At 45.5% G+C, this 10,924-nt stretch overlaps 1 pseudogene; it reads left to right on the top strand.

Annotated features, from left to right (window-relative positions):
* The first annotated feature begins 371 nt into the window (after positions 1-371).
* Positions 372-3,053, top strand: LOC101330558 (archaemetzincin-2-like; annotated as a pseudogene).
* Positions 3,054-10,924: the final 7,871 nt, after the last annotated feature.

The raw sequence follows: 10,924 nt of genomic DNA on the forward strand, positions 1-10,924 counted from the left end.
CCTTTGGAGAACCACCGATCACTGCCCTCTGGAGGCATCAAGTCCTCTGAGAGCCGTGTCCTGCTCCTCCCAGCATCGCTCCCAGGAGGGAGAGGCAGTTCATTTTCTCCCTGAATTCCAGCCCCTGGCACAGATAAACCTTGGGAAGCATTTCCTGAAGCTTCCCAGGCCTTTCTCAGCATGAATATTTTATACTTCTGCAGTAAACTAGAGTGTTAGATCAAGAAGAAGTGGTCGGTGCCACACTGCTGCATGCTGGCAAGGAGTTTGGGGTGGGCAGGTGATGGGAGAGGAGGCGGTTTCTCATTTCTTCCAATCCAAGCAGAAATTAGGTCCCTCACCTGAGCACCCAACCTTCCCCTGCAGTGTGAATGGGTGGCTGCCCCCAGGCCAGCAGTATTCCTGCTCACTGGTCCACCTTTCAGGTGCTCCAAGAGATCACCCTGGATGTCTGCTTTGTCATTTTAGTCCATGCCTCTGCTACTGTCCCACTCACTGAATGCGAGGGCCGCACCTCTGAGACCTCCACATCCAGCCGTCACACTTTACAGAAGGGGAAACGAGACCAGGGAGATAGAGGGACGGCTCAAGGTCATCCTGCACAGTGGGTGGGAATACATTTAGGGATCCTGACTCACAGCAGGGGGCTTCATCCTAACCACTGATTTCAGCCAGAGAAGATCTGTCAACCTGTCACTGCTGCTGGCTTACTTTCCCTTCCCTGAGCCCAGGATAACGCGAGTGGCTAAAACTTACACAAAGTGTCCTGTACTCCTGGTCCCGTTTGAAGTGCTTTACATATATTCATTTTTAAAAATAACTTAACACCCTATGAAGTATACTTTCTACTTTATAAGTGAAGAAACTGAGGACCAGAGAGGTTAAGTAATATACCCAAGATCACACAGTGACAGAGCTGAGATTCAAGGCCAGGCAACATGGCTCCAAAGTCCATGCTCTTACCTTCTGCACCATCCTTCCCCTCAGAATAACAAACTATGTTAGGCTCTGTTCTAAGAGTTTATGTGCACAGGCTCGGGGGCTGCCACGGGAGACAGGCTGTGGTTGATGCCGAGGGTGAGAGGTGAAGACACCCCACACAATTGTTTTCCAACCAGGCCCAGACATGCCTGTCCTTGAAAGGTAAAAACTTCAGTGTGAGCCTTCCTCCCTAAAGAGGCAAACAGTACAGCACTCTGAACAGACACTAAAAACAGCTCTCATCTCAAAGAACCCAGCACTTGTGTCACAGTAGTAGAAGTTAGATGCTGGTGTAACAGCATTTGATGCAAGAAGACTTCTCGCCAGACAGTGATCTCTTTGGACCCATTACTTTGCATTTGCAATCAGATTGGATCACCTCCCATCCTGAGGCTCCCCAAGACTTTCAAGAGTTTTTCCAGTGACCCTTACAGAAAGATACCATCTCCTGAGAAATGCAGTATTTATTTACAGTGCATTGGATCTCTAGGAAACACCGGAATTATCAGTGAAGAATATATTAAATAGCTCAAGGGCTACTGTAAAGCACTTTTCTTTTTTTTTTTTTTTTTGCGGTACGTGGGCCTCTCACTGCCGTGGCCTCTCCCGCTGAGGAGCACAGGCTCCGGACGCACAGGCTCAGCGGCCATGGCTCACGGGCCCAGCCACTCTGCGGCATGTGGGATCTTCCCTGACCGGGGCACGAACCCGTGTCCCCTGCGCCGGCAGGCGGACTTTCAACCACTGCGCCACCAGGGAAGCCCAGTAAAGCATTTTTCTACGGCTTGACAGTAAAGCTCCTAGAACCAGTTCCTATCTCTGAAATGAGGTGTTCCTTTAGAGTCAATAAGAACACACAAAACCTACAAGTCATGCAGGACACATCCTGAAGTTCTTAAAAGAGAAGGGACCTGAAGATGCCTTCTGTGCTGTGGAGGTAACAATTGATTGATTTTTACCCAAGAGACTCCTGGAATTTTGTCTTTGGACAGGCTGCTTTTTTTTCTTTTAAATGTATTTATTTTATTTTATTTTTGGTTGTGTTGGGTCTTTGTTGCTGTGCATGGGCTTTCTCTAGTTGTGGCCAGCGGGGGCTACTCTTCATTGCGGTGCGCGGGTTTCTCATTGCGGTGGCTTCTCTTGTTGTGAAGCATGGGCTCTAGGCATGCGGGCTTCAGTAGTTGTGGTGCGTGGGCTCAGTAGTTGTGGCTCGCAGGCCTAGCTGCTTCGCAGCATGTGGGAACTTTCCAGACCAGGGCTCGGACTCGTGTCTCCTGCCTTGGCAGGCGGATTCTTAACCACTGCGCCACCAGGGAAGCCCCTGGACAGGCCTCTTTGACAGATGGTGTGGGGATATTCAGCTTTGCCAGGTGTGGCAGTGATTTTATATCTCACTCTGCGAAGGCAAAGTGAAGAAGCGCTACAGAAAATATCTTCCAAGTGGCTTTTCGGTTTTTGATAACTATTACACTTCTGAAGTGGCATTTTGTGGCTTCAGTCCTATAAGACTTTAACCCATGAGACTGGACACATATTTGGACTTTGACCAGCCTAATGCAAGGCTCCAACCACTTGGAAGAAGCTGGCCAGAGCCTCCTCAACCTTTGCCCTGTTTATGCAAGTTGCAGAGTGCTATTTGCTTCAATAATACAGAAAGATACAAAGTGGATTGATGATGAATCTGCTGACACACCAGGAATTACTCTGAAACTTAGTCATGAGGATAATGGGAATTTGCTGGGAATTCCCTGGCGGTCCAGTGGTTAGGACTCCACAGCTGAGGGCCCAGGGTTCAGTCCCTCATCAGGGAACTAAGATCCTCCAAGCCGAGCAATGCAGCCAAAAAAAAATGTGAATTTGCCAAAACCAGTGGAAGCCTTTAAAGAATGTAAAGAGTGTTCTTGTGATAAGCTATAATGGAAAAGAATCTGAAAAAGAATATATATACACACACACACACACACACACACACACACACACACAACTGAATACTTTGCTGTATACTTCATAAAAAAAGAAAAAAAAAAGAATGGAAAAAGTGAATAAAATGCCTTGCTGTTCTCCCAAAATAAGAACCTTCAATTAGGACTACTTAAAATAAATACTTGCACATTAAAAAAAGAGTTTATGTGCTATATTCCATTTAATCCTCATCACAGCTCTGTGAAGAAGAAAATACTCTCTTATTGAACACATTTTATAAGCCTCTTCGAGGCTTCAAGAGGCTGGGTAAACTGATGAAGGTCACTTAGCTGGTGGAGTCAGCAATGAAGGGGACCAGAATACGCCACCCAAAACATGCCACTTTGGCATAAGGATCATTTTGTGCTGGAGGCAATTACAAAGCAGCAGATGCAGAAAAAAAAGCCATCTGCCTTCCCCCACCGGGCTAAAAGCAGGATATTAATTTTCATTTGTAAAGTTGTCTCCCTCTTCCATGCCAGGAAGAGGAGGACCCATATTGGACTCAATCACCAGAGACAACTCTAGACTCAGGCCAGACACGGCATCAAGAGGAATCTACGAAACCAAACCTTACTAAATAAAATACACTCGTCTTCTGTTAGTTTCCTCTGATATATTTACCTTCCCACAGTTTGCCGCCCTGAAAAGCCTAAACGCCTTTTCTTTCGTCTTATCCCTTCTCTACAGATTTGTTGTTCTTTGTTAAGATGCCAGATAAGCTCCAAGTTCTTTTTTGTTTTTTCCTTTCTTTTCGGTCCTGCCATGGAGCTTGTAGGATCTTAGTTCCCTGACCAGGGATCGAACCCAGGCCCTAGCAGTGAAAGCACTGAGTCCTAACCACTGGACCACCAGGGAATTCAAAGTTCTAACCAAGTTCTAACCATCCCTTTGAGTTACTCATCACTGAGTTTCTCCCATGTATATTCATGCTGCATGCATTACTAAACTCTGTTTTTCTCTTGTTAAATTGTCTTTTGTCAGTTTGATTTCCAGGGCTTTAGCTATAGAACCTAGGAGGGTAGAGAAAAAGTTATTTTCCTCCCCTACAGGACTTAACCCAGACCCTCCCTTATACTTCAAATCATCTCTTGATTACTTAGAATACCTAATACAATATAAATGTTAAGTGAATAGCTGCTGGCACACAGCAAATTCAAGTTTTGCTTTTTGGAGCTTTCTGGAATTTTTTTTCCTTGAATATTTTTGGTCCCCAGTTGGTTGGCTCCATGGATGTGGAACCCACAAATACTGAGGACCCACTGTACGTAATAGGTGCTTTTCCCTTCTCTTAAGCAAAGGAAATAATAATGATAATATAACAAGGAAACTGAAGGTCAATCTATGGTCATTGAGAATGACTGTCAGGTCATTTCCTTTGCCATCATGGGAAACCACTGAGGGGGGTGGGGACCACCAACCTGTTTCTGTGAATATTGATGGTTTTGTGGTTTCTGGACATATTGAGGCCTTGGCAGCCGGCACAGCAGTATCTCAGGTGAGAGGAAACAGAAGGGAGGTGAATTGCTACAGAAAATGGAATAATCGTGGACTAATAACGTCTGAGTGATTATGGTAGTTGCACCCCACCTGTCTTACACTTTCAACATCAGCAGATCTGTCCACAGCTCCACTTTTCCAAGCAGTGGAACATGTCTCAGGCCTGAGACAGTCACCTGCCAGATTCTGTGAGGATCCTGCCCAAATCCTGCCGGAATTCAATGTCTGAGCTCTTTGCGCCCAGGAGGGCTTCAGAGAGGTTGAGATTCTCTGAAGGAGCTGTATTGCTAAAACTAGACTATGATTATAGAATCATAATTTCCTTTCTACTTTTACCTAAAATTATACATGGGTCCTACTGGGGGAGAAAGTGGGCTACAAAAGGCAGTCAAAAACACTTGCACGGTAACCAATCTTTTAAGGCACATATATTTTAAAAAGGTAATTCCTGCAAAAATACTAATTATTTGGAACATTTCACTGCAGAGCAGCTGGGGTTTGCTAGAATAACTTACAAGTCCAAAGGAAGCAACGGTGAATGGAGCTACCAGAACAGCATGGTTGCCCCCTGCTCCAAATCTCAAAGCAGGGGACTGTTCCCAGCCACTCAGAACTCATTTCCTGGCTCATTTTGGAAGCGGCCAGCATTCCAGAACCTACAGGTGAATCACCCCTGATGACATTAGGGGGGTATGGGTGGGATTTGGCAGGAGGACAGAAGCTGGAGTCCAAAAGAGGCTCCAAAGAGGAATTAGCACCTTTCCTAAACCAGGAAAACGGAAGGGAGGAAGCCAAGAAAATGAAGAGGAAAGGGACCTAGATGCCCTAAGGAATTCTTAGTGCAGCCCTGGGGTGCAGCCTCCCACCCACCTCTCCAGCTTCCTCTCCCACTACTGAGTTTTAAGCTCCAACGACTAGCCGATTTGTAATTCCATCCCACGCCAAGCTGCGCCTTGCTTCTCTGTGTTTGCTCAAGCTGTTACCACCGCCTGGAATGCCTTCTTTCTCCCACATCGCTTCAGCTGGCAGATTCCCACCTACCCCACAAGACCCAGCACAGGCGGTCCTTCCTCCAGGAAACTTTCCCACCCCCGAGCCCATGCTTTGTTTCTCTGCCCTATTACCGAAGCGCAGATCACTCACTAAATTATCCACTTTGGATTACAGTTGTCTGTGGATGAATGGGTCACATCCCATGGAAAGATGAGTGCTCAAGCAGACCCGAGTGTCCTCATCTTTGTGTCCCAGTACCTGGCACATAGGAGGCACTCAATATAAGCTGGGTGAATTAATGTTGATAGAGAAGGAATAATGTAGACAAAGACATGGTGGCAGGAACTATCAATACTTCTCCTGGATGAAATGCAGCAAGGTTAGAAGTCACAATTCTGGACCAGGGCGAGAGGGTCAGGCCTGGCGCACCTGCTGTGGTTGCTTTTCTAAACAAAAGCTACAAGGTCACCAAATAACAATAACAATATAATAAAAGCTCCTTTATCTTCCTACATCCTCAAGCAGATAGAGCTGGAAGGGATTTTTTTTTTTTTTTTTTTCTATTTTTGCGGTACGCGGGCCTCTCACTGTTGTGGCCTCTCCCGTTGCGGAGCACAGGCTCCGGACGCCCAGGCTCAGCGGCCACGGCTCACGGGCCCAGCCGCTCCGCGGCACGTGGGATCTTCCCGGACCGGGGCACAAACCCGCGTCCCCTCCGTCGGCAAGCGGACTCTCAACCACTGCGCCACCAGGGAAGCCCTGGAAGGGATTTTTGTGTTGATCTCACTCAGGCTGTGTCATTCAGAAAGTGAGGAAGGGAGGGTCCAGGGAGGTTAAGGGAGTTGCCCTGGTCCCACAGGAAGTCAGTGATGTCAGGGAGGAAATATTCTCCTCTTCCTCTACCCATCTTAGTAGGTTCATTGGCTGCGGCTTTGTAAATTAGACTGACAAAAGATAGATTCACAAGAGGAAATGAGCAGTTTATTAACACATCACTCGAGAGAAACCTCAGTGATGAGTAACTCAAAGGGGTGGCTAGAACCGGGCTTATGTTGCATCTTAACCAAAGAATAATAAATTTACAGAGGCGTGACAAGACAGAGAAAAAAAGACTTTTTGAATTTCTAGGCATGGCAAATTTGGGGAAGGTAAATATATGTGGGAACTAATAGAAGATAAGGGCTAGTTAGTGAAATTTATCATGTCAGTTCCTCTGGTGCCACCTCTGGGATGATAAAGGTCTAGAGTCATCCCCCGTGATTAACTTCCATTCTTCCTAGTAGAGAAGGGAGGAGGACATCTCTACAGATTTATGTCCTGGTTTTAGGCAAACAGTGGGAGGGCAGAGTTTTTCTTGTATCTGCTTCTTCTCAATTGCCTTGAGCTCAAACAATCTTTATGCCGAAGTAGCATATTTTGGGGTGGCATACCCTTCTACCCAACAGTGGCAACACTGGGACTAAATTGCAAGTCTCCTAATTCCCCAGTCCTGTACGGTGGCCCCGCTTCACTGATTTCAGGGACCGTGAATAGAGTAACTACTACCTGGGGATAAGAGACATCTATCCCATGAATGAGCACCAGAAGAAAGGAGTTGCCATTCAAAAGCAAACTCCTGTCAAGAGAGGTGGGAGTGATGACAGCCTAGGGAGTTGCCGCCTCTCTGGAATTGTGTGGGAAGGCGAATGACAGAGTAGGTCAGCACTGTCCAGTAGACATGTGACACAAGCCACAGGTATATTTTTAAATTTTCTGGTAGACACTTTTTAAAAAGTAAAAAGAAACAAGGGAGTTTATTCTTAATAACATTTTAAACTCAATATATCTAAAATATCATTTCAACATGTGATCAATATAAAAACATTGATGAGCTATTTAACAAGCTTTTTTTTCTCAGTAAGTCTTTAAAATCTGATGTGTATTTTACATGTAGGGCACAACCCATTTTGGACTAGCCGCTAGCACTAGCCGTGCTCAGTAGACACGTGGTGAGCGGCTGAAATATTGGACAGCGTAAAAATAGCGGTAGGCTATTCGCTGTCCTATCCAGTAATATCAGTACCACTGGCCTGATGTAGTGTCTGAAATCCCACTGTGAGCCACTCTTATGGATGGAAGCATTATCTTCAGAAGGCCCCAGGTACCTGCAGCTGTGCCATCTGAGAGGGATGAAATATTGATCCAGGAGACTACACCATTAGTACCACCCACCTGGATCTATAAAATCTTGAAGGCAGAGGAAGGGGTGCTATGACTTTTTATTCCCTAGCCTCAGTTATCTAGGAAGGACAAATGAAATGCTTTACTTTTAAATTCCCTAAGCCCAACTGGTTGCTTTGAAAGCTCCATGCTTCTGCTTCAGTAAAACATTTCCCCTGACCTCCTAAGGATCTTGATTAAGCAGTCTTGGACTTTTAGTCTGGACCTCTACAGAATTACAATGCCCCAAATCCCACCTTCCTTTCTGGACCCTTTTCCCCACTAACTCCCAAAATCTTATCCCATCCCCAGCCTCTGGGATCCCATTTCTCTAGAATTTTGCCAGTAAATCCCTTAAACTGGGGTCCAAGCCAGTATGAGCTTAGAACGATAAAGTCGGGCTGGAGATTTCAGCTCAAGATGAAGACTAGAAAGCAGCTTCTTGAAAACACTCAGCTGGGGCTTTCCTGGTGGCGCAGTGGTTGAGAGTCCGCCTGCCGATGCAGGGGACGTGGGTTCGTGCCCCGGTCCGGGAAGATCCCACATGCCGCGGAGCAACTAAGCCCGTGTGCCACAACTACTGAGCCTGTGCTCTAGAGCCCATAAGCCACAACTACTGAGCCCGAGCGCCACAACTACTGAAGCCCGCACACTTAGAGCCTGTGCTCCGCAACAAGAGAAGCCACCACAATGAGAAGCCTGCGCACCGCAACAAGCCTGCGTGCAGCAACAAAGACCCAATGCAGCCAAAAATATATAAATAAATTTATTTTTTAAAAAAAGAAAATTATACTTTCTCAGTAAATTTGGCAAATTTCATTATGTCAAATAAAAATGGAAAGAGAAAATGTATACCGTCTACTATATTCATAAAAGTAAAAATATTTAACACAAAAGGTAAGAAAGCTATAATGGGGGTTGAGGAACAATATTTAAAAGGGTATAATCAAAGTGGTTGGCTCCTGTGAGGGTGGCTAATGAACGCAACCTGCCCGCCCTTTTGTTTTGGCTGTGCCCACGCAGCATGCAGGATCTTAGCTCCCCTGGAAGCACAGAGTCCTAACGACTGGACTGCCAGGGAATTCCCCCACAAACACCCTTCTTTTTATAAAAAAAAAACAACAAACCTCCCTTTTTTACCTGAGCTCTGCTCAGGTAAAACTGACATACAATAATCTGCATCTGTTTAAAGTGTTCAAATTGATAAGTTTCATATGTGTCCCCCTCTGAACCTATCCCCAAGCCTGCCCAGAAAGCTCAGAAGGCTAAATTAATACTATCCCCAAACCTGCTGTCCCAGGCTTAATCAGTGGTGGAAGAAAGGTCTCAAAAGTGTTTGTCTCAATTGCCATTACAGTTTAATAGTAAAAGACTGGTTATGATAACAGTGTTTTCTAGAAACTTCAGAAGGAAAGGAGAATGTTTTGTGGGTCATTTTTCTGGGGGGTGTGTGTTGCAGTTTTAAGTTATTAGTTTTAATATCAGTACTTTTTAATGGAAATAACTTGACCAAAAATCTGTCACAGAATTTTGAGTCCATCAAAACAAAGTTTAATGAGAAAACAAAAACAGAACAGGACATGCTATCCTAAAATATGACACCCTGGCACGTTGGATATTTTAAGCTGAAGGAGTTGAAGGAAATAGCGCAAGCACCCTTCTGCCCTGAAACAGATCATAAACACTCAGGTGAGGGTGCACTCCCTGTACTGCAGTAAAGGAGCATCCTTATCACCAAAGACAAAGCGTTGCTGAGAAGAATCCTAACACACAGGCCTCGCTAAGTTTCCCGCAGTTACTATACTTAGTTCATACCATGTGACCTATCATATTCCCCCCCGCCCAACTGTCCACTTTTCCTTCCCTTGAGCCCTCTCCTCCTTCCAAAGTCTAGGGGAGTCAGATGTGGGGTAACTGGGACCTTTTGGGTATCAGTGGTGCTGGAGGAAGAAAGCCTTTCCTGGAATCACCCTTTTTCCAATAAAAAGGCAGTTTTAATCTCAGAAACAAGATGGAGACGGTATGCTTATTCAGAAAAGCTGTCCACAGGGACAGCGTCCTCACTCCTGATTAAGAGTGTTCTAATGAAAATAGAGGCAGTGGTTACTGCACACATTGTATCTCTAACAGATTCTCTTCGATTTCAAGACTAGCCTGCCCCAGAGGCTAAGGTGCCGGCATGGACATGGATGTCTGGTAGAGTCAACCGTGCATGGGCAAGTCTGGGAAGAAGGGAAGAGGATGCCAGGGTCCTGTGGGGCAAGACAGAGAGCTCATTGGGTTTTCCTGAAAACAACGTGGAGGGGGGAGGGTGGGAGGGAGGGGGCAGAATGAGGGAATGATTTTTGTGTAGATAATCTTCCCTGTGGAAGCTGAGCAATGCATGATATCTTGCTGGCTTGGTGTTACCTTCTTTTTGAGAGACAAAGTGAAGACGAAAATGTTTGTTTTTCTTTCTTGAGCACCCAAGGTGTCTTTGGTGAGAAGAACTACTGGTCTCCAGCCCCCCCTCAAGATAAACCTCAAATGAGGAGGGTTACCTGTGAGTGAAGATAATAGGGTGAGAACCCAGGGGTTGGGTGAATGGAGGTGGGAGGGGAGTGTTGGACACCTTTGTGGCCAGGGGTAGCCGTATAATAACTAGGCAAAGAGAGGAGGTGGGCAGTCCTGGAGGCTGGAATTACAGGGAATCCAAGTGTGTGTGTATATACTGGGTGTAGATACAGTCGTCCCTCTGTATTGGTGGGAGACTGGTTCCAGGACCCCCAAGGATACGAAAATCCTCAGATGCTCAATTTCTTTATATAAAATGGTGTAGTATTTGCATATAACTTACGCATATCCTCCCATATTCTTTAAATCATCTCCAGATTACTTATAATACCTAGTACAATGTAAATGCTATGGAAATAGCTGCCAGTGAGTGGCAAATTCGAGTCTTGCCTTTTGGAACTTTCTGGAATTTTTTTTCCAAATATTTTGGTCTGTGGTTTGTTGAATCTGCGGATGTGGAACACTCAGATACAGAGGGCTGACTATATTTAACTGTAAACAGGTTCAAGAGGATGTCTGTGAAGGGATCCAGAATATATCACTGTGAAGAGGTTTTTTTTCCCTCTGAACTCCCCTTATTTGCCTAAAAGCCGAGTCCCTCAAAAGAATTCAATTGTCGTAAATCCCCTCCTCTGTAAGTTTTATGACCAGGGAAGATTGGTTCCTATCACCAGATATCACCAGGATAAGAAATCACCTAAACACACATTGTCACAAAACTATCATATCTCCCATC

The sequence above is a fragment of the Tursiops truncatus genome, chromosome 14 (genome assembly GCF_011762595.2).
Source record: "Tursiops truncatus isolate mTurTru1 chromosome 14, mTurTru1.mat.Y, whole genome shotgun sequence".
In the NCBI taxonomy this organism is placed as follows: domain Eukaryota; kingdom Metazoa; phylum Chordata; class Mammalia; order Artiodactyla; family Delphinidae; genus Tursiops; species Tursiops truncatus.